Source organism: Alexandromys fortis, unplaced genomic scaffold, assembly GCF_014885135.2.
Source record: "Alexandromys fortis isolate MF-2015 unplaced genomic scaffold, M_Fortis_MF-2015_v1.1 scaffold_9, whole genome shotgun sequence".
NCBI lineage: Eukaryota > Metazoa > Chordata > Mammalia > Rodentia > Cricetidae > Alexandromys > Alexandromys fortis.
Genome location: NW_026067892.1, coordinates 12291665 through 12319603, shown reverse-complemented (window position 1 = coordinate 12319603; position 27939 = coordinate 12291665). Strand labels below are relative to the sequence as shown.

The following is a 27939-nucleotide window of genomic DNA, read 5'->3' as shown; positions in this document are numbered from 1 at the left end:
CAAACGATAGAGCAAACTAGGGCCACAATCAACTTCACATCCATCCCAGAGTAAGATTTGTGCAGTGCCTCTCACCACAATGCACAAAGTGCTTGCATTCATCCCTCTGTGGCTGCAGGGAATCCACACTTCATCCGCTTGCAGGATGCTTTAGTTCTGACCCAGCGCAGCAGAGTGTCGCACACACCTTTTTTTTTTTTTTAACAAGTTACACACTTCTGGTTTCAGCGGGTAACTGTTGTCTTTGCCACTTACAAGATAACAGGGCTATCCCTGAGGATAAAGGGGGCTGAGCAGAGCAGACCAACCAGCTCAGGGAAAGCCAAAGAGATTATGGGGCTGGGAGGGAGTCCAGATGTAGGAGGGACAATCCTCAGTGGGAGCCGGGTAAGAGAAACCTCTGTGGCTGAAGGAAAAAGGAAATGGTGGGAATGAGGGATGGGGCGAGGGAGGAAGCAAAAAGAGTTGTGTGTAATAAGGAGAGCATCCACAGTAGGGTTCAACAGGAGTGGAGGATCCAGACGGAGTGAACAATGGCAGAAAGAAAGGGAATGCTGGGGCAGGGAGATAAGAGAAAAAGCAAGGGGTGGGGCGGCATCTAACATTTGATTTGATTGGCTGGACTAAAGGGCTCTGAGGTCCATGGCTGTCTTATCATGTGATCATCAAAAGAAGTCCTGATTACAGTGACTAGCTTTGTGTCTTCAAAAGCACCGGCATCCTTCTCTGAGATAAGCATGGCTGCATGTTTTGGTCCTTGGCCACACTCTCTTTCCTCTGTCGCTGGGTCTACAGGCTTCCTCCTGATAGGAGCTGTTCGGCATCAGTTCCTCTACAGCCTGGAGCAGAAGAGGTCAGGGGCCTCCCGGGTTAGCTGAACACACAGCGGCCGGCACTCTCCCAGCTGGCCAGGAGAAGAGCTGACCATATAGAACAGAGTGGTCCCAGGGATGGAGTGCCATTGTTGCAGCATGGGGTCCTGTGATCTGGCCCTGCTGTCAGTCAGTTCAGCTGGGCATGAGCTCTGGGGTCAAAGGGTCAAAGGTATAGGTAGGGTGTGGTTTATAATCACATAGTTAGCCATTAAGCAAAATGCATTTTTACCTCTTCACTAATAACCCACGCCACTTTTTCTCTCAAAATGCATAAAACCCTTAGAAATATGGAAGCCGCTAGACTAAGAGTCAGCATTAAAATCTCTCCACATCCACCCTGACTGGGGATAAATCACATCACCAATTTCCCTCCCTTGTGTGGACATCTTCAAGAGTCAGGAACACCAGGGACAGGACAAGCAAGGCATGGTTAGGTGCAGTCATCATGAGAACACCACAGATATATGCCAGGGCATCACTAGGCAGTAGAATGTTCTGGAACCTCTATCGTACACAGGTACATCATGAACCGTAATATCTTTATGCAGCCTGCTGAAGTGTCTATGCCCTCCCAAGAGACAGATTCCCTCAGCATCGATGTTCTGAAAGGCTGGCAAGGTGGCCTTAGAGCTTAGAATCCACCCACTACCCACCCACGTGCCCCTGGGGTGGAGTGATGGTGTTGTGTGAGTTCCTGAGTGGACACAGGCATCGGGAGTGTGCAAGGCATGAGTCTCACCGCTCTCTCACACTCCTCTCTTAAGCTTCGCTCCTTCGTGAGCTCTTCATATTCTTCTGCAAACACGCTTCTCAGCCAGCCCCGACACAGCCATGGAGGCCCAGGCTCCCCACTGGAGTTGCTCTCTCTGCAAGAAAACCTTACTGAGGGCCCTGCATGTCTGAGCGGGTAAAGCGCTGCCTGCGTAAACCTGGCAACCAGAGTTCTATCCCTAGAACACATGTACGCTGTGGCATGTGCATGTGCATGTGCACACACACACACACACAATGGATAAAATGTAATTAAAGAGCATCTTAGTTGCCCCCTTTGCTATTTAATTTGCCTGTAGGTGTCTTTCGCCTGTTCCGCACTATGGGACTCCCCTCCCCCACAACTGGGTTTAAAATGTTTTCAGTAACCCCCAGTGACCACAAAACTTCAAAACCCCAAAGCCCATACTCTGGTTGTTGTTTTTTCTTGCTCGGATTTTTGTTGTTAATGGCCATCAACTGTTATTACATCTTAAAAAAAAAGAATTCTAGTCCTGCGGCGTCTGTGGCCCAAGCTGGGTTGACATGCTCTCGTTGTCACCGGAGCAGCTGTGCCTCCGTGGGCAGTGTCACCCTCCTCCTGTGATGTGTTTGATGCGCTCATCTAAAATTCTGATCCTTTGACTCTTGCTTCAGTTGCGTAAAATCCCGACTTTTAAGAAACACCTTCGCTGTGGGTGTTTGTAGCTCCGTACTTGGCAACACGTCTTTCCTGTTCTGTTGTTGCGTATCAGGGCTGAAATGTGGGCAATCATGCAGTCTTCACTCTACCAAACAGTGGGCCGTGTCCAGACCTGACATGTCTGCCTGGAGGACAGCGGATTTTTGTAGATGGTCTGAAAGAAAACAGTTCCAGCTTATCTAGTATAAAATCAAAATTTATTATATGGGGTGTGTATGTGTATGTGCATGCATGGGTGTATGTGCATGTATTTGAGCATGTGTGTGTGTATATATATATATGTTTGTGTGTATGTGTATATATGTCTGTGTGTATACACGTGTATGTAAGTGTGTCTGTGTATGTATGTGTGTGTTGCAACAAGTTATACCATGTCTTGTAGTGCCGTTATTTCTTTGAAACAACAGTCTGTTTTCTGAGTTCTGACAGGATGAATTCAAAGTATCCGGGTTTGTTTTTAAAGACCTATTGGTAATTCTCCCCACAGAAACTTATCCCTGGCCACCCAGACCCCACTATCCTTCGAGAGACACTGTCCAGGCTGTACTCTCTTAAGCCTCTACTTTACTCTTCCCAAAGTCCCTTTTCATCAAGTGGCATAAACTTCCACAGGCAATTGAACCCCAGGACTTTATACTAACAATCCAGAAGCCAGATGTGGTGGCTTTAACCCTCTGATCCCAGCATCTGGAAGGCCGAGGCAGGAGGATTGCTCTGAAAGTGAGGTCAAACTGGGCTGCACAGCAACCCAGCTTGAAAACAACTCCTTCCAACTGGCATGATAATAGGAATTTATTGCCGCATAGAGCCAGAACATCATACCCTGATAATATCATTAAAACTGTTGACTCCAAAACTACACTCCCAGGTAGGCATCAAAGGAATGAGCACTTCTAAAATTTCTTGAATTTGGTCCATCAAGTCCAAACTGTTGAGTCCAGATTCAAGGGATTCTACCTATGCCTATTATGTGAAGATTCTTCATGCAAAAAGGGTCTATCCTTGGCTTTTAATCTCACTTTAGGATAAAGCAGCTCCCGCAGTCCCCAGTACAATTTTCACCCCATTGATGAAGACCACAGACACCCTTTTCTTACATAAAAACATGGGCCAGAAGCTGGAGAGATGACTCAGCAGTTAAGAGAACTTACTGACCTGAGAGCAATCCCCAGCATTTAGGTAAAGCAGCTTACAATTGCTTGTAACTCTGGTGCCAGGGGATCTGGCGCTTTCTAGCCTCCTCAGGGACATGCACATATGGCACGCACTCACACAGACATATACATGCATGCCAATGAAAACAAGAACTCTTTTGCATTAAAGAAATGGGTCAGCCAAATTTCTTAGCTGGTAAAGGACCTTGTCACCAAACCTGACCTGGGTTCAAGTCCTAGCAGCACCCATGACATGGAAGGAGAGCACTGACTCCACAAAGTTGTCTTCTGACCTCCACATGTAAACCTTTAAATTTACACATGTGTGCACGCACACACACATGCACACACAAGTAAGTATAAAAATATCAAGAAGCTGCTAAGTTACCGAAGCCTTCATGTAGCACCTCCCAACAACTTTGAACAAGCTAGAAAATTCACCGGTAAAGTCCATGACTTCCCATTTGGTGATGCTGACGGAGCTCCTCCTCATCTAACCTCTGCATCTAAGGCAGTGGAGGCCATTAAGGGGTAGATAAGAAGGAGAAGTGTTAACGACATTAGGAGATGCTTTTGGAAGTGCAAGGGGAGGGCGGGATTGTAGTGGAGTTTTTATGTTGCTAGTCTGGACCATTTTGATCAGGGGAAGTGTATTTTCCTGAAGTACACTTTCCAATTAAATAAACTGGGGAAAGTATTAAATGTGGCCAAGCTGTAAACATGCGAAGCCCGCGCTAATTGTGTTAAGTGCTTGTAAAATCTTTATTAGCTGAAAAAATATTAGGTAATTTGTGCCCAACATATCCAAGACTTCCAACGCAATGCATGAGCCATTCACACTAACCAAAATTCCTTGAATCACTGTCACCTGCTTCCTTTTAACTTTTTATTCTTTATTGTTAATTTCTCCCCAGTAAAAAGTCTGTGAGCACTAAAAACATAACAAAACAATGGGTGTGTGTGTGTCCTTTGTGGACAGCTGATAGTAATAGAGAGAATAATATCAGTGTCAAACAGAATCTGCAGTCCAAGATAGCATAATATGTGGTTTAAGTGCCTCTTTTGTAAAAAAAGAAAATCTACTTTAAAATCACTATAAACCTGTGGAGCCATCAGATACATATCCGTAAGTTGAATATTAACGTTCTTAGTCAGAATTTAAAAGTTACAAAGAACCTTACTGAGAACCTATGAAGTCAGGGGTGAAGATGTAGCTGAGTAAGTAGAGTGCTTCCTTCCCAAGCTCAAACCCTGGGTTCAGTCTTCTGCACAGCACAAGTGTGTGTGGTGCTGTACACAAGCAGTCCTAGCACCCGGGAGGTGGAGGCAAGGAGACCAGGTGTTCAGGACCAACCTATGATGCATGACACTCTGTTGTTGTGGAATAATCTTTTTGCACACTGTGAAGATAGGTCATTCTAATTGGTTTAATAAAAAGCTGAACAGGTAATAGCTAGGCAGGATTTCCAGGCACAGAGGATGCTGGGAAGAAGGGTATAGTTGCCAACACATGCAGAAGAAATAGGCGTGTAGGTGGAGAGGTAAAGCCATGAGTCACATGGCAATGTAGATGAATAGAAATGGGTGGATTTAAGTAATAAGAGTTAGAAGCAAGCCTAAGATATTGGCTGAACTTTTATAATTAATAATAAGTCTCCATGGAATTTGGGGGGAGCTGGCAGCCCAAAAGAAAAATCCGCCTACACGTTATATCCAAACAAAACCAAATTTAAAGTTAAACATTTTGTGTACTGAAGGAGTATTTATTCATACCCAAGTTCTTCCTTCCTCTGCACCACTCAGTATGTAAGTGTTTTAGCACGTTCCATTCTCCCCGGATCCTCCTAGCCATTCTCTCTCTGTATTACAGCCACACTCTCCAGTTCACTGGATCTCTGGTCCCATCTTAAAGGTTTGCTTCTTAAAATGGTCAAAACTAAGTCAGTCTGGGGAACCCCAGAGGCGGCCCAGAGCATCCGCCCCAGTCCCGTCGCTGGAGACAGTTATCAAGCTATTCCAATGCCTTTGTTCCATAGGTCTCGGATCTCGGAGCCTAGCGCTGGCACATGTGTTTATTTTGGCCTTCCCTGTGTGTCTGTCTTTGTTCCATTTTGTCTCTTTCAATAGCTACTGCCAAGCAAATATGTAGTAATACTAACAGTTGCTATGCACAAGCAGCCCCTGCTGTCCCCTCCATGTGTCCCCAAACTGGGCCAACTGGGAGGTGACTTCAAAGGGTTACAACTACCAGAAATTAAGAAATTATTGAAAAGGAAAACTATGTGATCTGTGCTGACGTGAGACCAAGGCCGACGACACTTCCGAGCTCAATCCTGGCCGAGCTCACACTGCACTGGGTGCGTGTGAACTCGAACGTCTGGTCCCGTTTTTCTCTATATATTGGATTCCAATATATTGCATATAAATAAGCCACATATGTTTTCAACAGGAAGTATCATTCAGAATAAAGCCTGCAATGGCTTCCTTCTACCCTACTCAATTTAAAAACAGAACATTAAGGAAATGTGCTCATTTGTGTGCGCTGGCAATGGGGGATGTCTTAATTGGTTTTAATCAGGAGTATGGTAGCTCGCTGATGTTCCTATGTGCTGAACTCAGCACAATGCAAAACAAGCTTACAGTGGAACAAAAAGAAACTGAGTTCCCCACGTGGGCACATTTCCTGATGCTGTGAGTTACTACTTGGTCAATCTGCCTGGTCTCCTTGATGACCTCTGGCCTCCATGTGCAGGGGCACACATATGCAAATGTGAACATTCCTTCCACCCCACCCCCACATACATACATACATATACACACAAACAGAGGAGATACTAAGTCTGTGATTAAATTGAGAGAGAAAAAAAAAAGTAGTGACCCTCGCTGCCGGAAAGGAAGGGGAAAAGTGTGGTTTTGATCTTTCGAATGATTCCTCTGGAGCAATTAATACTAGCTGATATTCTTTATGAATGAAGCTAGGCCTTCAGTCCTAACCGATGGCTAGTCGGTGTCAGTTGTGTGTCTTGGTTTGTAAAATGAGCTCTTCATATTTTTAAATCTGGAAAAATCAGCTTGGTGTGCTGCCAGACTTTAGCAGGAGACAAGGTGAATGTGTGGAGAGGAGGGCTGATCTGTTGGGTTTGCAGTGGGGGGGGGGTACAGAGAGTAGCTTCTGATCCACAGGCAATGTTGATGAGTGATGAGCCATGAGGTCTTTGTGTTTTGAATGAATGGGCTTTAATTTTGTAGTGTTCTCTTCCTCATTACTTCCTCCCCAACTTGTAAAAATGTTGGAAAGCTAGTTAGCCCATTGAGGAAATTTAAAAATACATAAAGTCATCTGGGGTGGTTGAGACAGCTCATGCAGTCAGGGTCTTGCCGTACAAGCATGAGGGCTGAGCTTGGATCCCCACCCCCACATCTACATGCTGGGCATTTGCGGTACACCTGTGATCCTAGACCTGGGGAGCAGGGATTGACAGATCATTGGGGCTCGCTGGCCAATGAGTCTCGCTAAGTCATTAAGTTCTGGGTTCAGTGGAAGAAAGTGGCTCCAAAATAAAAATGGACAGTGATAGAGAAAGATGGCTGACATCAACCTTTGTCAGGTGCACAAGTGCACACACATGCATACACACACACACACGCATGCACACACACACAGAGCAAGAGAGCACACGTGCATGATCTGTTGACCAGAGAGAGAAGCAGAATTTCATTTGTTATACTGCCTAACCTTGGGTTTTCTGTACATAGTCCTCAGACATACAGATCTATAATATTAACTCCAATCTTTTCATTTACTTAACATTGCATAAATGTTTTGTGAAAGCATGCAACTTTTTTATATATATAAATGTTGGCATAATGCCTGCAGGGAATCCTACTTTAGGGGAAGAGCTGTTCTGCTCGTGTTGACTTCAGTCGTTTCCCCAAAATAAACATGCAGTGAGCATTCTCTGGTACATCTTCCTCTACATTCAACATTTCTTTAACACTTGTAACTTCCTCCTTGATTCATCATCTAATATCCAGCATCACTGTATAAAAGAGAAGGGGCTGGAGAGATGGCTCAGTGGTTAAGAACTCTTGCTGTTCTTGCACAGAACCCTGGATTGGGTCCCAGAACCCATGTGAAAGCTCACAACTGCATATAACTCCAGTTCCAAGTTCCAGTGCCCTCTTCTGGCCTGAACAGCCACTACATACACACACTCAACCATATAAAAAGATTTCATGAACCTCCACAATTTTATAGACTTGATAGACAGTACAATTAAGCTCTTTTTTCTGATTGTATCAGCTTAGTTTTTCCGTTCCCTCTAGGGACAGTCACCACTAATAGGTTCTAGGTCCTTGTGTCTTTAGGTGACTCAACCTGCAATCTGAATACATAGAACAAGACATATTCAAAGAGGATTTTCAATCCAGAAGGATTCCTCCAGGGGAACGATTCAATGAAGCATTAGAATGGTGATTGTCCTGTTTAATTTTGTCAACTTGATAGTCTAGAATCCCCCGTAAAAGGGTGTCAATGGGGGGTTCTCTAGAGCAGATTGGTCTGTGGGGGTGTCTGTCTGCAGTTAGCTCAGCTACTTTAACTGAGGTAGGAATATCTGTCTACTATGGGCGATTCCATTCCCTGAGCTTAGGGTCCTGAACTGGATATGAAGGAAAAAGCGAGCTGAGCACTAAGCACACATTCAGGCATTCTGTCTCTGCTCTTGCTAGTGTGACTAGTCGCCCTCTCTTGCTGGTGTGACTAGCCACCTCTCTTGATGGTGTGACTATCTGCTTCTCTTGATGGTGTGGCTAGCTGCTTCTCTTAACAGTATGACTAGCTGCTTCAAGTCCCTGCTGCCTTGCCTTCTCCACAGAGACTGTGACCCTGGCCTTGTGAGCTGAAGGAAACCTTTTTATCCCCTAAGTTGCTTTTGTCAGGGCATTTTGTTACAGCAACAGGAAGCAAAACTAGGAGAAAAATCAAACCCTGGTGTTTGGAAAGGAGCCAAATTCACTGAATTTCAGTTGCATACACCTTTCTGAAAATTAGAGACTATAGTGGTAACGTGCCAACCTGGCTAAGACTCCAGGTTACCTGGAAAATGCCTTCAAGTAAGTTGAGTGTGTGATGGTGAACTCCTGTAATTCTTACACTGGGAAGGCTGGGGCGGGAGGATCTTAGTCTTTGTCTGCATAGAGACTATGCAGACCCAGGCTGCGTGATAGGACCCTGTCTCAAAAGCAACAGTCAGGTACGGTGGCTCACACCTGCCATCCCAGCCATCAGGATGCAAAGACAGCAGGATCTGTATGCATTTGGGACCAGCATAGGCTACTTAGTGAGTTGGAGGCTAGCCTGGGCTACAATGTGAGACCCTGTACCGAGCAAACAACAAATAGCTTAAAATATACTTTAGCAGGTCCCATAAGTCGGCACCCTCAAGGTCTGCTCCTAGAAAACTGATGTTTTCATCTGTCTGTTTGATTCCCATGATCCTTCAGTTGGGGATTGGAGAGTTCAGGGTGTCTCTTAGCTTTTATCCTGTGATGTTGAGAGTGTGTGGAAGGTCTGACGGACCCTATCCGTTTAGGCTGCACAACACTGGAACTTTTCTTGGGGTTCAACCATCCCCACAGCACTGCCCCCATACGCCCATCCTCATTCTTTCCCAGATCATCCAAGGGGATAATGAGGGACTTGGGATCTAGGAGGTGATGTCATTGTTATGGACTATTTTGCCTGGGTATAAGGAAAAGGAAAGATTACTAGAATGTGGGAGTCGGTGCAGAAGGGTAGAAAGCTTGCACAAGGCAGTATTTAGCAACATCATCTTGTTCTAAATTTACACACCAATACGTATTGTATCTGTCTACTGAGAAAAGAAACAAAATCCAAGCCTGCTATATTAACAAAGCAGAAAATTTCATAAGCCTCCTCCCATGATATGGTCTGTGTTTGGACAGTTCTAGAACCTTCCGAAGGACAGGCATAGAAGGCAGAGTGATCACAACTGACACCTCATTCTATCAACACTGCCATTGAATAGATCCTCCCACTCCTCCCCATTGCCCACCACCACCACCACCACCCATGAATATTAGACTTAGAGCTGCATGCTCAGATAAAAATAAATGTACAGCTGGTTAATGAACGTGTTCCCTGCCTTGTGAGGCTATTTCCTAAAAAGAAGAGGCCCACAGTCCATATCCACCCAAATAGCTGAACTAGACCAATAGGAGGAAATGTGGCTGTGTCACGGACTGGCGCCACTGGCCTGATGGTTAGAGAACACTTCCAGGGCAAACTGGTAAGTGACCTAAAGGAGCAGAAGCATGAGATACTTGAATCTAGAGTGAGTTTTTCTGAAAGTCTAAACCGTTAGATATAGGAAGAGGAATTACAATAAGAGTGGAGGGCTGGAGAGATGGCTCAGTGGTTAGGAGCATTGCCTGCTCTTCCAAAGGTCTTGAGTTCAATTCCCAGCAACCATATGGTGGCTCACAACCATCTGTCGAGAGGTCTGGTGCCCTCTTCTGGCCTTCAGGCATACAGACAGAATATTGTATACATAATAAATAAATAAATATTTTTAAAAAAAAGAGTGGAAACTGGTGTCAGGGTGAAAGAAAAAGGAAGGGAGGGAAGGAGGGAAGGAGGGAGGGAGGAAGGGAGGGAGGGAGGGAGGAAGGAAGGAAGTTAGTTTAAAAGTACTAAAACTGTTACTTGGAAATTTACCCCTGATCTTGTTTGTCCCAGGGTCACATCAATGTTAGCCTTCTTAAGCAAACTAACTAAAAGATGGAGCAGGAAGTTTCTTAAGTTCTGTAGTGGTGAACCCTTCGGTCTCTCATGCCACCATACACAAACCTAATAATTTGGATTCTTTCTTCAGAGATCCACGAGTACCCAGGTGTGGAACTGTCGGACTCAGGTATATTTTAGAGTGTTTTTCTTTGAGTTGTTTTGGGTGCTGTTTTGCCCAAAGTGACTCGAAGCTGTGTCGCTTTTAGCTCAGTAAACAAAGTCAGTCTCGTTCCCAGCTGTTGACTGGAGGGTCAGAGCAAGGCAGTGCACATTTTAAGCTGCCAGCCGTCTATGAGGGAATTCTGCACAGCCTGTCATCTAAGAAAAAACACAATGTTGAACTTAAAGGTGCTGCGTGACCGCATTTAAAAATTGGGTGTTCAGCACATCACGTGAAAAAAATTAGTTTTTGAAAGTGTGAAGTTGGTACAAATATTTCTGCCAATATCACATGGTAGAAGCATTTGTGTGTTGTTTTGTGGCTTTGAGTTGCCATATGGCTGGCGATGTGTCCCATACAGTTTTTCTGGTTCCACTTCACTCCTTTGTCAGATGGAGTTAGAAACCCATTTTATATAAGCTTTCTGATACCATGCCAGCATACCTGAGGCAGATGAGAAAGGAAATGAAAGAACGGCTCAGTTTTGCTCGTGACAGAGTTTCAGTCCATGCTCATGTGGCTTCTTGGTGGAACAGAGCCTCACTGCATGGTGGAGGGGGCCTGTTCACCTCTCAGTGGCCAAGAAACAAGGAAGAAAGAAGGAGTTTAAGGTCCCAACCATCCCTTCAAGGCCACATCTGATGTGGGATAGCCTTCTGTATATGTGTTGCTCTTATTGGTTAATGAATAAATCTGCTTTGGCCTATAGCAGGGCAGAATATAGCCAGACTGGAAGAGAAGTATGGAGAGACTAGGTGGAGTCAAAGAGACGCCGTGTAACAGCCAAAGGAAACAGACATCAGTACCTTTCTGGTAAGCCACAGCCTCACGGCAATACTCAGATTGATAGAAATGGGTTAATTTAAGATGTAAGAGCTATCCAGGAGTATGCTTGAGCCATTGGCCAAACAGTGTTGTAATTAATATAGTTCCTATGTGATTATTAAGGTCTAGGCAGTCAGGAAGGAAGAGGAGTCTCTGTTTACACACGTCATAAATGCCTTTGTCTCCTTCCCTTATCTCTGACCTCCATCACTTCTCTACAGCACACAGGCTCAGCAAGTCTTCAACAAATGGCTTTCAGGGAGACATCTAAGAACCAAATGAGGTACTTCCTAGAAAGGCAGCCTTGAGTGAGACCTCATTTGTTCATTGAAAGGCACTGGGTACAAACGTGAGTCATGCAATGTGGTAGAAGTCGAAGGGTGCCATAGTGGAGTGTTGGCTGAAGAAAGGAGAATAGCATGCTGAGTTTGCCCCATAAATGACATGTGTTAAATATTCAGCAAAGTTTGACATGTGGGCATAGATGGAATGTGACCTTGTCGCTGGGCAATCCTAAGTCCAGATAATAATCAGAGCACAAACAGCATTTATTTGTAGGGAGAGAGCCCAAAACAAAAAGCTGGGCGTCCATTCTGTATATCAGAGAAAAAACTCAAGTGTGTGGTGGTATAAAGCCTGTGCTTAGGCAGAGGCAGGAGAATTTCTATCAGTTGAAGGTGGTCTTGATCTACAGAGAGAGTTTCAGGATAACCAGGGCGACATGGTAAGGTTATGTGGTGGTGACACTATCCGGAAGGGTGGCCTTGTTGGAGGAAGTGTGTCACTATTGGGGTGGGTTCTGAGGTTTTAAAGTTCAAGTCTGGCCAGTGTGACACAGTTTTTCCTTCTGCCTGAGGATCGAGATGTAGCATTCTCGGCTCTTCCCCTGCACCACCACCATGTCCTGCCACGCTGATAGTGAACTAAACCTCTGAGGCTGTAAGCCAGCCCCAATTAAATGTTTTTCTTCTTTATAAGAGTTGCCGTCTGTCTCTTCATGGTGTCTCTTCACAGCAAAAGAAACCTTCTAAGACAGGCCCCATCTCAAAGAAAAATAGTAATAATATAATGATAATAAATAAAATGCCTCCTTGCTGCTATTAATTTTTGTGTGTGTGCCCTTACCCTGTACCCCATCTCCAACCCTGTCTTGGAAGATTCCTAAATCCGCCCTCAACTGCTTAGAATATTGTACAGCAGCAGTCTATGCGAGGAAGTAAAGGGAGGGTAGAAAATGAATGTTATTAACCAGAAAGTTCTTCACTAATTAAAAATTCTGTTAAGGTGAATTCTGTCATTGTCCCTGCATCTGTAACTGTGACTGGGAGCGTCCGGTTCAAGACATTTAGATTTAAAGTCATGTTGATTTTGAGCTGGGTCTCTGATTGGCAGGCCGACTGTATTCCCTTTAGGCCTGCTCTTCCTAGAACACTGGTGGTTTTCTAATGAGCTAGCAAGATTTTTTTTTAATGGAGAAGAATATTACACGCCTCCTGAACTATTATTGGGAGATCTACCTTCTTGTACTTATGACCTTGTGCAGGTAGAGCTGGGTCAGCTCAGACACTTCCTGTTCCTTCAGTCAGCAGGTCTATACTTTTTTTTATAAAATGCTATTGGGCACTGAAGAGGAGGGTTCAGGTTTTTGGACCCAGAGATCTTATATGGTTCCGCGGGAATATGCTTTTTCCCCCTAGTGACTTATATAGCTTACACTAGGATGCATAGTTTCAGGAGTGTGCCTCATCTGCATTTCCTACCTATTCCGGACTTAACTCTATTTATATAATACAATTGAAAGATTGCCACTTTGAGGGAAAATTTGATCATCTTCTGTTAGGGTTAATGTTTGGTATGTGACCATAGAATAACATAATGGTATAGCTACAAGACCTTGGGCAGCTTGCTTGTAAAATGAATGACAGCAAATTCTCATAATATTATGAAAACTAACTACAGAAAAGAATGCAGCATGCTTATCCCAGTGACTGAAAAATATTGTCACTGTCTAGATAATATCACCAATATTATACAGTTTCATGTTTATTGAACGTGGTAGGTAGGTACCAACAGATGGAGGCTGTGTTGTTTAAATCTGGAGGGTTTTTAACTTGGTTCTCTGAAAGCATCCTAATTAGAATCTGCTGTAGTAAGTGTTATTTATTCAGTTGCTCAAAAAATATTCACAGCATATTGAACACTGTTCTAGATACAAGGGATACTCCCATACCTAACAAGAAACTGACTTGAGAGGAATTCATTCTAGAGCAGGCAAATGGAACTAGAGTAACTGAAGTACGTATCACCCCAGATAGAGAGTTGCTGCAAAAGGGGAAACAGAGTCAGGCTGAAGGGGCAAATCCTGCTGGAAGTTCTAGCTTCTCTCTCTCTCTCTTTCTCTTTCTTTTCCTCCTTTCCATCCCTCATTCTCTCTCCCTACACACAGACACACACACAGAGACACACCAGAGAGAGAGAGAACACAGAGTGAAATTGAGCGGCTCTGATCGGAGATGACTTACACATTTTCTCCACTGTCACCTGTTACATTATTTATTCTTTGGTTCCACTGGAGACTTTTTTGTCTTTGCTGAATCCTTCCTGGAAATGGCAAACCCATCAGGAGGCTGGTTCTAACCTGGAAGAAGGAACAGTTTCTGGAAGTGCTGGACATTAGGGAACGACTCAAGGTCAGAAAAAGGCAACTTGAAGACTGGGAAGTATAGTGATGGATGGCGGTGTTCAGGAGGAAATGAACGGACCTGGGAGCAGGTGGAGGTCAATCAGCTCAGCATGGTGGAACAGGCTATCTTCCTGCTCATATTCCCCTCCCCTGCAATGAAGACTGACCCATAAAGCAAACTCAGCCTTTGCTCCTTACTCCACACAGACAGTTCTCCACCTGACTAACAGGAGGCGTATTAGTTTTGCATCCCTATTACAGCTTTCCGAACCAAATGCCCATGGGCATCACACTGGCTGTGCTTACTCCTTTTCCTGTGACTCAAGATGCTCTGTAGTCACCGGCTTCCTGTAAGTGTGACTCAGAGCCTCCGGTCTCTGGAGGGCATGTGTTCAAGTGTAGTTTTAACCCTGGTGAAGCTTTGGTGATGTTGCCAGCGTCCTGGAAGCAAGGGCCATTGCCCAACAGGAGACACTCTGTCTGCCTCTGCTCACGTTTACAGACATCGCTAATGTATCCTGATGAGTGAAAAGAGGTACCAAGGTACATGGGACATAGTTACCTGAGTGACCTTCCCAACTTGACCTTGGTCTACCCCATCTGACCTGCCCCTGGGGAGGACCCCCGTGACCAGTGGGACCTGTTCATGATGAGGAATGGGGGGCTGTGAAGTCACTGTCTCCAAGGGCAGGCTGAAGAACTGAGCTGAGGAGAGAGGTCATGCTGGGCTGTTTTTGTTTTTAAGTGATAAATAAGCAGAGGTTCAGATTTCTCTATGGCTCTTCTATGATTTCAAATTCTGATGATGAATTGTTGTTTTTAGAATAAAGTTTTGGGGTATCTTTTCTCCCCTTGTCTTCTGCTTTCATTCACACACACCCCTTTTCCCACCCTTCTGGCTTCATCTGTTCTGATGCTGGAAGTGCCAAGAATGTTTTAAGAGATGCAGGTATTGAACCCTCAGTGGGTTTTTCTTTCCTGTAGGGCCAAGTGTTAGTGTTTAGTGGGCACAGGGCTACCTGGTGCAAATCTTTGCCACCTTCCTGATCATCTGCAGAGGTGTGTGTTGGTGTGTTTTTCGGGGCCTTCTCCTGGAGTCACGTGCTGATGGAAGAAGCACAGTTGTGAACTCAGCTTGTTATCTTTAAAAGAATGTGATAGACCTAATCAAAGCCCACAGAACATCACCTTCTCGAAATGCTCAAGCCCTGATCAGGCCCAACAGTAGGAGCAGAGCCAGTGACAGCTAGCTAAGAATCTTGCCGTTCATGAGAGACCCTCTGGAAATGGGGGAAGTGATAATTTTGCAATGAATTCTGAATCATGCCTGTGAAATGAGGGGGAAACTATTTGACATTCCAGCTTGACACAGCCCCAGCACTCTTGACAGTCCTGGCTCTCCCCGGGCTGTCTATGCTAATAAAAAGCGATGTGCCTTCATACTTAGCAGGACATACTTCAGATATTTTTGTTAGCTGTGAAAAGACAGGAGCAGTCGCTAACAAGGCGCACACGTGAAATCTTGCAGATGCTAGTCTTCCGGCCATTTGTTCTCTTTTGTTGTCTTTATAAATCAGCTTCTTCACATATAACAGTCAGAAAGAAATGCAGTGTGTGGAACCTACCCACCTAATTCTCCTGGAGCACAGGTCTTGGGAGAATGTGGTAGAGGCTGGGGAGACGGCTCGGTGCTTGAGAGCATTTGCTGCTCTTGAGGAGGACCCGAGCTCGGTTCTCCACATCTGTGTAGGGCAGCTCACAAGCCTCTGTAGCTCCAGCTCCAGGGCATTCAGCCTCCTCTTCTGCACAAATATACACATTCCCACACACAGAGACATATGAGTAAAAACTGAAGAGCTTTTAGGCCAAGAGAGTGAACACAGTAGCAGATCCTGGGGGCAGGAAACTCTGACCCTGATGGGAGGAACAGCACTTAGAGGAGCTGGTCCCCACGACTTGGGTCATCATTCAGAGCCCCACTGTTCACTGTATTCCAGGCTTCCTGAGGGCTGTCCCACCTTCGAGTCTGGAAAAATAGCTTCTTATTTTATGGCATGGGCAGTCCATATATGGCGGTTCTGTTGAACTTGTCCATTATTGGGTCTCATGCTCTAAGTTGATGAGGAAGACTGACCAGGTCTCTTCCTCAAGAGAGCACTAGAACCCACTATAAATGGTTGTGAACCACCATGTGGTTGCTGGGAAGTGAACTCAGGACCTTTGGAAGAGCAGGCAGAACTCTTTAACTGTTGAGCCATCCTCTCATTCAGTTCCTTATCAGATTAGAAAAACCAACCCCAAGGTAGCTGCCATGTGCTCATGCCCAGGCAGGGAATCAACAAGTTTTGAACAGGGGAGGCTGAGTACATGAAGAACTAGACAGAAACATCTAGAAATAGTCTCCCTGCCTCCTCTCTCTCTGACCTCACCATCCCCATAAGTGACATTTCCAGTCCTCTGGTCTGGAGTCTCCTGTCGGAGTCTCCTGTGAGATTTGGTCTCTGGAGACTACTTTTATTCTCGACCTTGTCTGTTATTTCTGTGAATAAAGGAGACTAGAACACGCTGGAAGGAAACTTGCGGGGCAATCTGAAAACCTCCAGTCTGGCTCTGTGCGCTGTTTGAAAAGCTCCCTTGTCGGTGGCCTTCATCTGCCCACTTGACGTTCAGTGAGCTGATTTTTCCATGTGTTCCTGTGAGTAATGCCCGAGCCGTAGCCCCTATCTGAAACAAGGAGGAAAACAACAGAAAAAGGGCACATTCTGTTGCTGGAGTTTTCAGTTGTCACATCAGTGAGGCCAATGCTGCTGGAATTTTATTTCCTACGTTAGGAAAAACATGACATGTTCTGGCCGAGCAATGAACAAAGAAAATCCTGTGGAGTCCAGACCCCGGTGCAAAGAGTCTGGGTTGCGACAATACGATGAGAAGCTAGAGAATAGATTAATAGTCTACATGACTGTGTGGGAAGACAGTGACGTTTAATATCTTACTTTATTAATTTTTTTTGATCATGTAAGGCACATAGATGGATAGATCCCACTGACAGAATGTAGGGTTTCTGCCATTTTTTTTTTCAAAATCGGGATTTTCAGGAATCCACAGCCTTTTATTTATAAGTATCTCCTGCAGACACAGCAGCCACCTCTAGCTAAGTCTCTCTTAGGTAGGGACACGTAAGAACTCATGATTTGCATTCTGTTTGCCTTGTGGTCTCTTCCAAGTGCTGATAGCCACATGGGGTGAACACAGCCACAGACAGATCCAAGATATTGAACCAAAGCTGTGTTCAGTCAAATTCGACTTTTGACCAAGTAGAATTGGTATTTAAAGAAAGTAAATTTCCAGGGGCCACAACATTGCTCTTTCATGTTTTCTTTCCCTCCTTACTAATTAAAAATCTATTAATTTAAAATTAGAAATGGTGGTGCATGCCTATAGTTCCAGAACTTGGAAGGTAGAGACAGGAGAATCAGGAGTTCAAGGTTTTCTGAACTGTGTAGCAAGTCTGAGGACAGCCTAGACCATGTGAGACCCTGCAGCATAGAATAAAACTAAGAGATGATGAAGTTTGTTCTAGAGGTCACAGGTGGCTGCCCCTCAAGCTGAATGTTGGCAGACATCTTGAGAAAAGGCAGCCTCCAGTTGTTAAAGGTTGGTCTAGAGGGGTTGCTGCTTGGGATAGGCAGGATGGAAACATGAGCAGAGCTCTAGAAATTTGTCAGCTTGTGTCTTATGGGTTTGTAAGCCAGGCGCAACATAGAGGAGAACACTCTCCACCTCCCCTAAAGGGATGTCTGGCATTGGAGAACATCCAGTACATCGTATTTGGTATATGAGCTCTCCTTTGACCTTCTCTGCTGCCTCCTCTCTTCCTCCAACATGTATGGAGTGTACAGCAGAGGATGCTCTTGGTTAGAGCTTAATGGTAAGAATTCAAGGGTAGAGCACATATGCTCCAAATCTGTCAGCACACACATAAGGTGGAGCCCCATGCTCTGGACCAGCAGCTGTTAGAAAGGGGAGACAGTTTGCTAGGTCCCCAGCACCAGCCCTCAGCACCATCCACAACTCATCCTCTGCTTGATCAGATGATGCCCCTGCCCTTCCCAAGCTAGACTGACTCAGGACACCAAACGGTTTCCATGGTGCCATCATTCTTCATGAGTATTATGTCCCGTTGTTGAAAAGCGGGGTGGACTTTGAATACCACATAGGGATCTCATTTGGAGGGTTCGGTCTCTTTGTGATTATTTTGCTCACAAAAGGAACCTCGCTTTGCATTCTAGATGCAGGAGTAGCACTAGCTCATAGTCATGGAAATGTTCTGGGCTTCCATCTCTTTATCATTAAAATGATAGGGTTTGATGACGTAATCAGAGATTGCACTGTGAAAGAGATGAACTTGTGTTTCTTTTCTTCATAACTTTATGTCTGGGATTTCCCGCTCAGATGGGAAATACTTAGTCTCATAAAATGAGATAGAAAAGTCAGCATTATACCCATGGTGAAATGCTCATTGTTCTACTTAGAACCCCAATGTCTGAACCCCGACATCAGAAGGCCTTAGCCTCTGCCCATGCTCTTGCTCCCCAGCTGCAAGAGTTGCAAGATGAGGGACCAGGATTTGGGAAACAAGACGCCCCGGTCAGGAAGAGTAGGTTTAAAGGCACAATTATAGGACTTATTATTTCTCTTATTTAGTATAATTACAGAGTACTTCTCTCTGCAGCGCTCCAGAGGAAGGTTGAATCAGTTGGGAGTTATTTATCCTGGAGAAGAGAAGCCTGGAGGAGAGGGTAGGAGGTTAGGGGGAGGACAATCATGTTGAGTGTTTGAGAGATGAAAACCCGTCTCATTTCTTCCACTGAAGATGGAAGATGAAGACGTAGGTAGGTGAGTTCTGAGAAATGCAGAACAATTGCCCTGCTAAGAGGCTCGATGATGCTACAGAGCACCCCACTGGCCTCCAGAGGGAGTCCCGCCCCCACCCCCTGCCTCAGAAATGTTCTGTGGATAGAGCTTGGGTATCCCGCCTCTCTTGCTGAGACATCCGCTGCAGGCACTAAAGACTGTGTATGAGATCCACAGGACAGAGTCTCCGGGCCTGGATTTCCAGCGCCATCACCCGCTACTCTCCACTGTTAAAGGAGGCAATTAGAGCCAAGCTGAAGGACGGCTGTGAAAACAGACAGAGCCATGCAGCAAACATGGAAATAGTACAGTCCACCCTCGACTGAAAGAACCCAGTCTGGGGCCAGAGAGGAGTTTTGGGCCAGACATCCACTGTGGACACTGCCAGCCACCTTCAGCTCTCTTCTCTACCAGCTTCACCCCTGCCTCAGGCAGATTGAGTTTCCTGTATCCCATAGATCAGTGGTTCTCAACCTTCCGAACGTCAGGACCCTTTAATACAGTTCCTCAGGTCATGGCCACCCCAACCACAAAACTATTTTCGTTGCTACTTCATAACTGTAATCTTGCTACTATTAAGAACTACATGTGTCTTCCAATGGTCTTGGGCAACCCCTGTGAAAGGGTCATTCAGTCCCCAAAGGGTCACCATCCAGGGTGAGAACCACTGCCACAGAGGCTGCTGGCTTGGGTGCCAGTTCTGAAGCAGACTCATGATAAACAGGATGGTGTGTTCCCACTGCTCCTTCCTGTCAGGGCTCACTTTCCAGTGTGTGGTATGTCTCTTTAGGGTAGCAGCTTTATTAATGAATGAATGGAACCGGGAAATACACAGGTAAGGAGGCGGCAATGTACAGCAATCCAGAACTTGAATTCTGGATTTGATAAGATGTCCCAGTTTTCACATGTTGGCAACTGATTAAAATCTGCTCTATCTGTCCTGCGGTGGTATAATTGAGCAAATAAATTTGTATATATTTACAATGTAGATGTGTAATGCTTGAATGTGTGTGTGTACTATGAAAATGACCTTCTCGGTCGAGCTAATTAACTTATCTACCACTTCTCATGACAGTCATTCTCTTTTCTCCGTGTGTGCATACACTAAGAACCCTTCACACTGACCCTCCTGCACGGCTCAATTATACAGTAAACTGTGTGTGCATGCATACGTGCAAGCATGCATGTGTGTATTGAATATCTGGTCCCCAGAACTCATTTTGTATCACTGGGGCTTTGTACCCCTTGAGAACCTCTCTGAACCCCCTTCAGCCTCTGAACACTGCACTTCTATTTCGGTGGGTTCGGCATTGTAAATTTCACCTAGGGATGATGGCTGCAGGGTTTGTCTTTTTATTCTGTGTGTTGTCAGAGTGGGGGAATGCCGTTCTCTCTGTGACTGACTGACTGTGCGCCACGCCTTGCTTATCCATTCATCTGTCCACAAAACCTCCAGTTGTCTCCATAACTTGGCTACGATGAAAAGTGCTGTATTGAGCAGGAATCAGACACATCAACCAAAAATGAATTTCATTTCTGTAGCCACACGCACAGGGCAGGGGCCAGGCTGGGTCTTAAAGTGGTCCTGTTTTTAATTATTTGGGAAACGTGGACGGGATTATTCCTAAATGACTACATTTCTACCAATGTTGCACCAGGGTTCTCTCTTCTCTGTGTCTTCACCCACGCTGTCACCTTTTGTCCTTTTGATAAAGACCACTCTGACAGATGGGAGGGAGTGCATGCCTTCCTTTCTATCCTCCAAATGAGTGATGCCCAGTGCTTTTTAGGAGAGTTGCTGATAGTCCGTGTATCTTCTTTTGAGAAGTACGTGTTCAGATCCTTTGTCCATTTTTTCAGTTGGATTGTTTTGTTTTCTACGGAATCAGCTAAATGCATTTAAGTGCTTTGGATACTTTGCTCCTTAACAGCTGGAGGACTTGAAAGTATTTTTTTTGGGCTTCATTGACAGCCAGTGCATTGTACTGATTGCTTCTGTTACCATGCAGAAGCTGTTAAGTTTGGGGTGGTCCCATTTATCTGTTCAGATTTACGTTTGTGTCCTGAACTTATAATTGTTTTGATATTCAAGGTGCTTGTCCTCTGCTGTCTTCCTTCCATTTTGTAGACTTGGGTTCATTTTGAAGTGGTTTTCAGGTATGGGTACCCAAGGCCAGTCTCCTGCGGATATTCAGTTCTGTCAACACCATTCAGTAAAGAGACTTCCCTCCTCTATCAAATTAGTTGCCTGCAGATAAGAAGGGGTTGGGGACGGCAGGGGGCTTCTGTTTTGCTATTTGTCTGCAAGTCTGTTTTTATTCGGTGTCATATTTTGATGATTATGGTTTTATAGCAACTTTTGAGGTCAAGTACTGTTATGGCTTCAGCTTTGCTCATATCATTCAAGCCGCTCGGTGTTTCCCCTTCTGAAAAAGAAAGAGAGAGAGAGAGACAGAGACAGAGACAGAGAGACAGGGGGGTAAAAGAGAGAGAAAAAAGATAAAGAATGAAGAAAGAAAGATGAAGGAAGGGAGAAAGAGATAAAAAGAAAAAATTATTAAGTATGTGCCAATGCCAAATCTTTAGAATCATGTAAAATGAAATTCAAGTCCTAATTCCTAGCTATTGACCTTTGAGCATTATTTAACTTCTCTCACCTCTAGTTTTACTTGTAGATATGGAGAGAAATTCTTCGTGGAGTTTCTCAAAAAGCTAAAGCAGTGCATATCAAAAGGTCAATAGAGGATGGATGAGGGTCGGTGGGTAGAAGCGCTCGAGTCAGTCAGATGATCCCTGGGTCCCAGTGGTGGAAGGAGAGAACTGACTTCCCCAGGTTGTCCTCTGACCTCCACATACTCGCCTTGCCATGTGTGGCCCTCCTCCTCCTCACATTGGTAAATAGGTAAAGAATCTTTGTTAATGATTAAGAAGAAATTAATATAGTTCTTTGCATGCTTGATAAATCTTGGTAATTAATAGCTATGACTCTGTTATGTTGAATTTATGAAACTGCTAGAATATAAGCCCTGGTTTGAACCTATAAAAATATGAAACACGCTGGGCATAGTGGAATTTGCCTGTGGTTTCTACTGCCTGGGAAACAGAGGCAAGAGGAGAGGAGATTTTAGTCCAGACTGTACTATACAGCAAGATCCTGTCTTGAAAAATAAAAAACAAAAGGGGAAGTGCCAGTTTTATATGGTTTAACATAATATTTTTAAATATAAAATTCCACCTGGTATAAATTGTTCTTTAATAATTAAAATTAGAGCTTTTATTATTGATACAATTACTAGATGTAGTATTACTTAACACTTCAGACCTGTTAATCCTTCCCCGAAACAAACACTTATGGACCCCTTCTCTGATACTTTTTTTTGGGGCATAGCACATGTCCCATTGAACACAGACATTGGTTTATCATGAGTGCATGATTATTATCCTGTCTGCTCTTCAGCTAATATGGAAACTTCATCAAGGCGGATTTTATTTTGTTCCAATCTCCACCTAATCAAACCACCTACCTTAGTAGGCTCTTTGTAAAAGCATTTCACGTGAGTTCACTTATACAGGGAATTCCCCAGAATTGGAGCACACCAGACATTTTCTTTCAGGCATCAAGGATGGCAGGAGGGAAACACATTAGAACAAAATAAAACATGACTGCCACTCTCTGCAATGATACTTTTGAGTCCTCTTGAACTGAAGTGCGCTACTAGTAAAACATTGCCTGCATATTATGTACCCAAACCTGAATATCTGAATCCAGTAATTTACAAAGTCATCCCCCACCCCCTGCCTCACAAATGATCAGAACATGGAGTCAATATTCGTAGCCTTTTATACACATATGCACACACAAACATTCATCCGTACAGCTAGTTGTAGGGGAAGGAAACAGGTTCAAAAAGGCAGGTAGGTACAACAACGGGCTCAGCTGGATTCCAGAGCCACGGAACATGGTGACATTGTCTCTGGAAGGGACACCAGAACAGCCTGCCTGCAGAGAGGACAGGAGATAAACAGGCCCCAGAAGCTGGCTGCCTGAGTGACTCCAGGCAGCCAGGGCACAGGCCAGCTGATTACTCGGCTATTTTCAGAATTCCACATATCAGGACTGAGTACTCGGGGTTTGGCTGGAGGCCACAGATAGGGCAACTCCTCAGCGAATTCTGGGAGATACACGACATGGCTTGCAAGGCTCCCTGCTCTTGCCTGACCCCACCCCTCCATTTAAGTAGCCGTGTCTGAGCGGCTCCTGTTTCCTTACTAGGAGGTTGGGAGACATCTTTACATTTTCCGAGGTGGATATTTTTAGATGGGATGTTCCGCCCGACGTGTTAACTAATTGAGTTATCGGGTTTCGTATTTGGCCTCAGAGAATGGCAGTGGAAGAGCCAGAGGGCTTCCCAGAAGACGTAAGCATTGAAGTATTTCTAAATTAATGGGTTATTTTTTCCTTATGGAAGTGTTCCTTTGCCCTAATTGATTGTGTCCTTAAAAATATATGTACGTGCCTGGCTAGGACAGAATGGGCTTGTTACCATAAGCCATGAGCTCAGGACATGTAAGACTTCTGTTCCGTGTTGCTGGGATCTGGACTCGAGGTATGTTTTGCCTGTGATGGAATTTGGAGTATGTGCCAGAAAGATCCAACTTTGAAGGACTTAAGAAGACGTAAGAAGATAACAGGGTTGGGGGACAGGAGGGGAACACTGTTGCAGGAAAAAGTGGGAAAAGACCCCTTAGGTCACACGGCTCTCAAAATAAATCTGAAGGTATTTAAATGTAGCTTTTGTGATATGACAATAATAAGGGAACTCTGAAACATCACAGTTCGGGGAGAGGCTGTTGGAGAATAAAAGTTTAGTTTGGGGATTTAAATAAAAGCAAAGGGAGGATGGCACTGAAGGCTGGAGATGTATTTCATCCCTGATTCAGTTGATAAATATATGTAAGTATTGTGGTTGACAGACTTTCAAGAATGGACCTAGTCAGCTATTCGCTCCTTCTAGGATAATATTCTGAAAAGGCAGAGGGGAGTGGATGTTTGGTTTATGGGACTAACACCTGGAGGTGACTGCTTCTGGGAGAGTTACAGTATTGCTAAGTGGCAATGTGGTTAAAGGTTGTGCGTGATATCCTGCGTCTGCCTGGACCTTCGGCTCATAATAGTTTACTCAAGAACACATAACGCTCTGAGTAGAAGGGCTGTGCTTCTTTATGAACACATCAAATCCCGGTCACAGCGTGAACATGCTGGTTATAATGAATACAGCAAAAGCATTATAAAAATGAGAACTTTGCTACTTACTCGGGTAGGCAGGCATGCTGTGTTGTTGAGAAAGGACCTGTCATTTCAAAGTGTCAAAAAAGCAATCTAGAGAATCCGGCCACCGTTTCAAGAGGCTTCAGGTGTCATCTGGGTACGCTTAAAAGTCTGAGTTCTCTTTCTTTCGTTATTAACCCTCCATGACCTTTGGGAAGTGTAACTGCGTTACAGCTAATGGATGGAATTTTAACCTCAGCGGCACTTGGCCAACATTCCGTGTGCCTCAGACAAAGGCCTTTTCAAAGGAAGCTTTGAAATTTACAATATAGCTGTGCACATTGTGAAGTACTAGAAACAGGAACATACTGACAGTCTTAAAACCGTGCGACTCTAAAAGGAATCGCCTTACTCATCAAAAATTTATGAGCTAATATTGTTAAGTTTGGACGTGTATTCTGTTCTGAGACTTATGGAACAAAAACTTTACATACAATTAAAAGTTATTTAGCCTTGGCTTTGAGAAATGCTAAGTGCGATGAAATTAAAGAGCCACGCACAAATATGACAACTGTCAAATAGTGGAACTGAAAACCTCTGCTGCTCTTTTATGAATTAATTAGCTTAGGAGTTTAAAGATCTGAGACCCAAGAGGAAACCCATGTGCACACGGAGCATCCCTGTTCTGCTTTGTGTCAGCCCGTATCAACTCAGTGACGAAAGCACTCGACCCCAGCCCGTATGGGCAGAGTGTTCTGTTTTGGTAGGCAGGCTGTTTTTAAAAACCGCGTACTAAAACGACAGGCTGCATTTGAAGTTCCCATGCCCTGAGCGGTGTCTCCGGAAGGGTAGTGACCCGGCACAGATCACAGAGCCGTCCTGTCACCCCAGAGCACGGATGATGCTGGACCCGGATCGGCTGGAAATGGAGAAGGAATCCTTCCTCTCCTGGCTCCTTGTCTGACCTGAATGGAAATGTGAACGGTTTGTCGGCGTGAGCTAAGCTATGGAAAAAGGCCTTGCTAAGAGGGTATGGTAGACAATTACACTTTGTACGCGTTTGCGGCCGTGCCGGACTCTGCTCCTGTGTGATGTGTGACCTCCACTGTGGTGGGGAGAGGTTTTTCTACAGCAGTAGGGAGTTTACGTTGGGGAGATACTGAGAGTGATTCCATAACGTGTTTATTGAGACCTTTGCGACACAGGCATAGAAAAGTAGGTGTGTGCTCTTTTGCTGACTTTGGAAACAGCCTCTCCCAGCTTGCTTTTAATCAGGTCTGTGGGGAAGAATTAGCTTTGACATGAAGGACTGATGAGAAGTTAAGTCTTAAACTTGAGCCCTTGGGTAAGGCTCAAGAAGAAATTCAGCTGCGACAAGCGGAATCCCGAGTGGAAATCACCTGTAATGTGGAACTACAAGTTTTTGAAGCAGATGCTGGGAAAATCCTTGTAGGAATTCTTTCAAAACTCTGCAGAAGTACCCTAGAGATGAAATGAAAGCTTTAGGGTTATTCGGTTTCTTGTCTTTCTACTCTGATTTTTTTTCTTTTTTTGTGCCTGATTTTCAATCATCCATAGAATAATAGATGCGTGTTTGGCTCGAGGGGGAATCTCTTAATTTATTGTTCGTGATTTTTGCTTCAGGAAAGTAGCAACTCATACGATAATGTATGTAGTCATATAAGACATTCAAGGATGTCAAGGAAGGAACATAAAACTTGTCTTTTTGCTGCCAAGACTAGAGTTTTGAAATGAAAGCATTTAGTTATATAGTATGTCCAACATTTATTTATTTGTTTGTTTGTTTATCAAGTTTATTTTTATGACATTATGATGGTGACATAGGTTTGCTTAATAACCAAGTTAAACTAATATTTATGAACTGAAAAAATTGAAATGACATATTTTGAACCCTCTCTATATAATTTTTTTTTATTTTTGGTCATAAGGCAAAAGATACACTTGCAAACTTTTTATTCAAATGCAGAATATTCACATTTCTGTTTTCTCATCAGCAAGAGCTGGAAATTGACATTAAACTATGCCATCTAATTAGACTGTAGATAAACAGATGCCATGAGATTACGTAACATCAGTTTCAGTGTTTAGCCAGCAAACATCTACAGCTACCCATGAAGCATAAGCATTTGTAGAGAATAAATCCCTTTAGGAGTGTGGGAGATGAGGACTAGGGGAGGGGGGTAATAATGTTGAGTTATTGGTACTGCTGTGATTTCTGTTTTGTTTGGCTTTTCCTTTAGCCAGGGGATACATAAATGGTAATAACCCTTGGAAACTGACAGTCAGTAGGGTTAAACCAAAATTGGGATGTGCTTTTAAGTTCAGCTTAGAATTCTAGATTGTTTTGCATTTTGAGCTCAATTATTGATTCATACTTTTCTGATGCTGCCATGTTTTGAGAACACTTGGATAGATTATGAAGATAATTTTTTGTTAAACACAGACAACATCTTGGTCATCTCTTGATCGCCAAAGCAGACTCACACGCATGTTGGGATTTTACCATCCTTCTCTTTGAAGAAAGCACACTTTCAGAATTTCAGGATACAAGAGACTTTTTAAAATACTTTAAAATAATTTAAAGAGGGAAAAAAATCCACCAGTTAATGGTCCACCTCAATGACCAAAGCCAGGCTGGTAGTTCCAGTCTAGAAATTTCTGACTGGGGGGAGTAGTGACCACAGTTGTGTTTCCGCAGCACTGGCATGGCAGTGTCTGTGAAGAACTGTCAAGCACTCCTCTTGCAGACGCAGCTCTCATGCAGTGGGAGACGTGGCTTATCCCCATGTCCTTCCAGGAACTTTGGAGTAGATGTTCTGAAGACAGTGTTCTTCCCTGGAAAGTGTATAGTTTTCAGATGTTGTGGGGTGGTGAGCAGGGATGGACTGTCAAGGAGAATGACATCCCAGCTTGAGCAGGGATTAAGAAAGTAGTAGTTTGGACTGTACAGAGGTAGCTATAGTGACTGTTTAAGTCTCAACTTCCTGCTTAGCCATGGCTCTTTGCACAGTGACTCTCTTAGGAGGTGTTCTGCTTGATATCGTAAGGTCAGTCCTAGAGAAACAGGGTTGCAGACCCACAACTTTCCAAGTGTGGTCTCGGAACCCATGGATGAACCCAAGACCCATTAAGATGAAGGCCCTCCCCTCCTACTTGAATTAACAGCTTCATCCTTCTCACACCTCAGCCAAAGCAACACAACACAGCGTGTTGAGTGCAGAGGCAGATATAAGGATCCAGCTGCTTCTCCTACAAGACATTCACAAACCCTTAAAATAATAGTCTTCTTGCCTTCTTTATTTTGGAAAAATATAATTATTTTTTCCTATCACATGCATCTTATGGTTCCTATAATAAAGTTGCTTTTGTTACTTGAAAATAAATTAATTAAAAATGTTTTAGTTTTATTTTCCTAGGTGTCATGAATGGTAGTTAAGAATAGACAGGGCTCCCTGAGACAAGGAAAGTCAAGAGATACAGTTGGAGACACATTGCCTGGTCACCGTTGGCTGGTTTCATGCTCAGCCTAGTTGCTAAAAAGCAGTATGCAAAGAACCTATCTTTTGGGAGCCTGTGGAAATATACAGCAATTTATATGGCAATTCAGATGTCAACCCACCAGAGTAATGATTCTCTGATAGAGGTTAATCCTGTCCAGTAAGACCTGCAGGGCCATCGACTCTGGAAACTGATGCTCATATTTACTAAAACAGCTTGATGTCTCCCTAATACTGGCATTGTAGTATGTAATCTCATGTGATGTATATATGTAATATC

General features: G+C 44.2%; 1 protein-coding gene across 11 annotated transcripts in view; it reads left to right on the top strand.

The window, feature by feature from the left end:
* Positions 1-27939, top strand: part of Ank3 (ankyrin 3) — a 526650-nt gene that overhangs the window by 293276 nt on the left and 205435 nt on the right. The gene's annotated exons all lie outside the window — the stretch shown is intronic.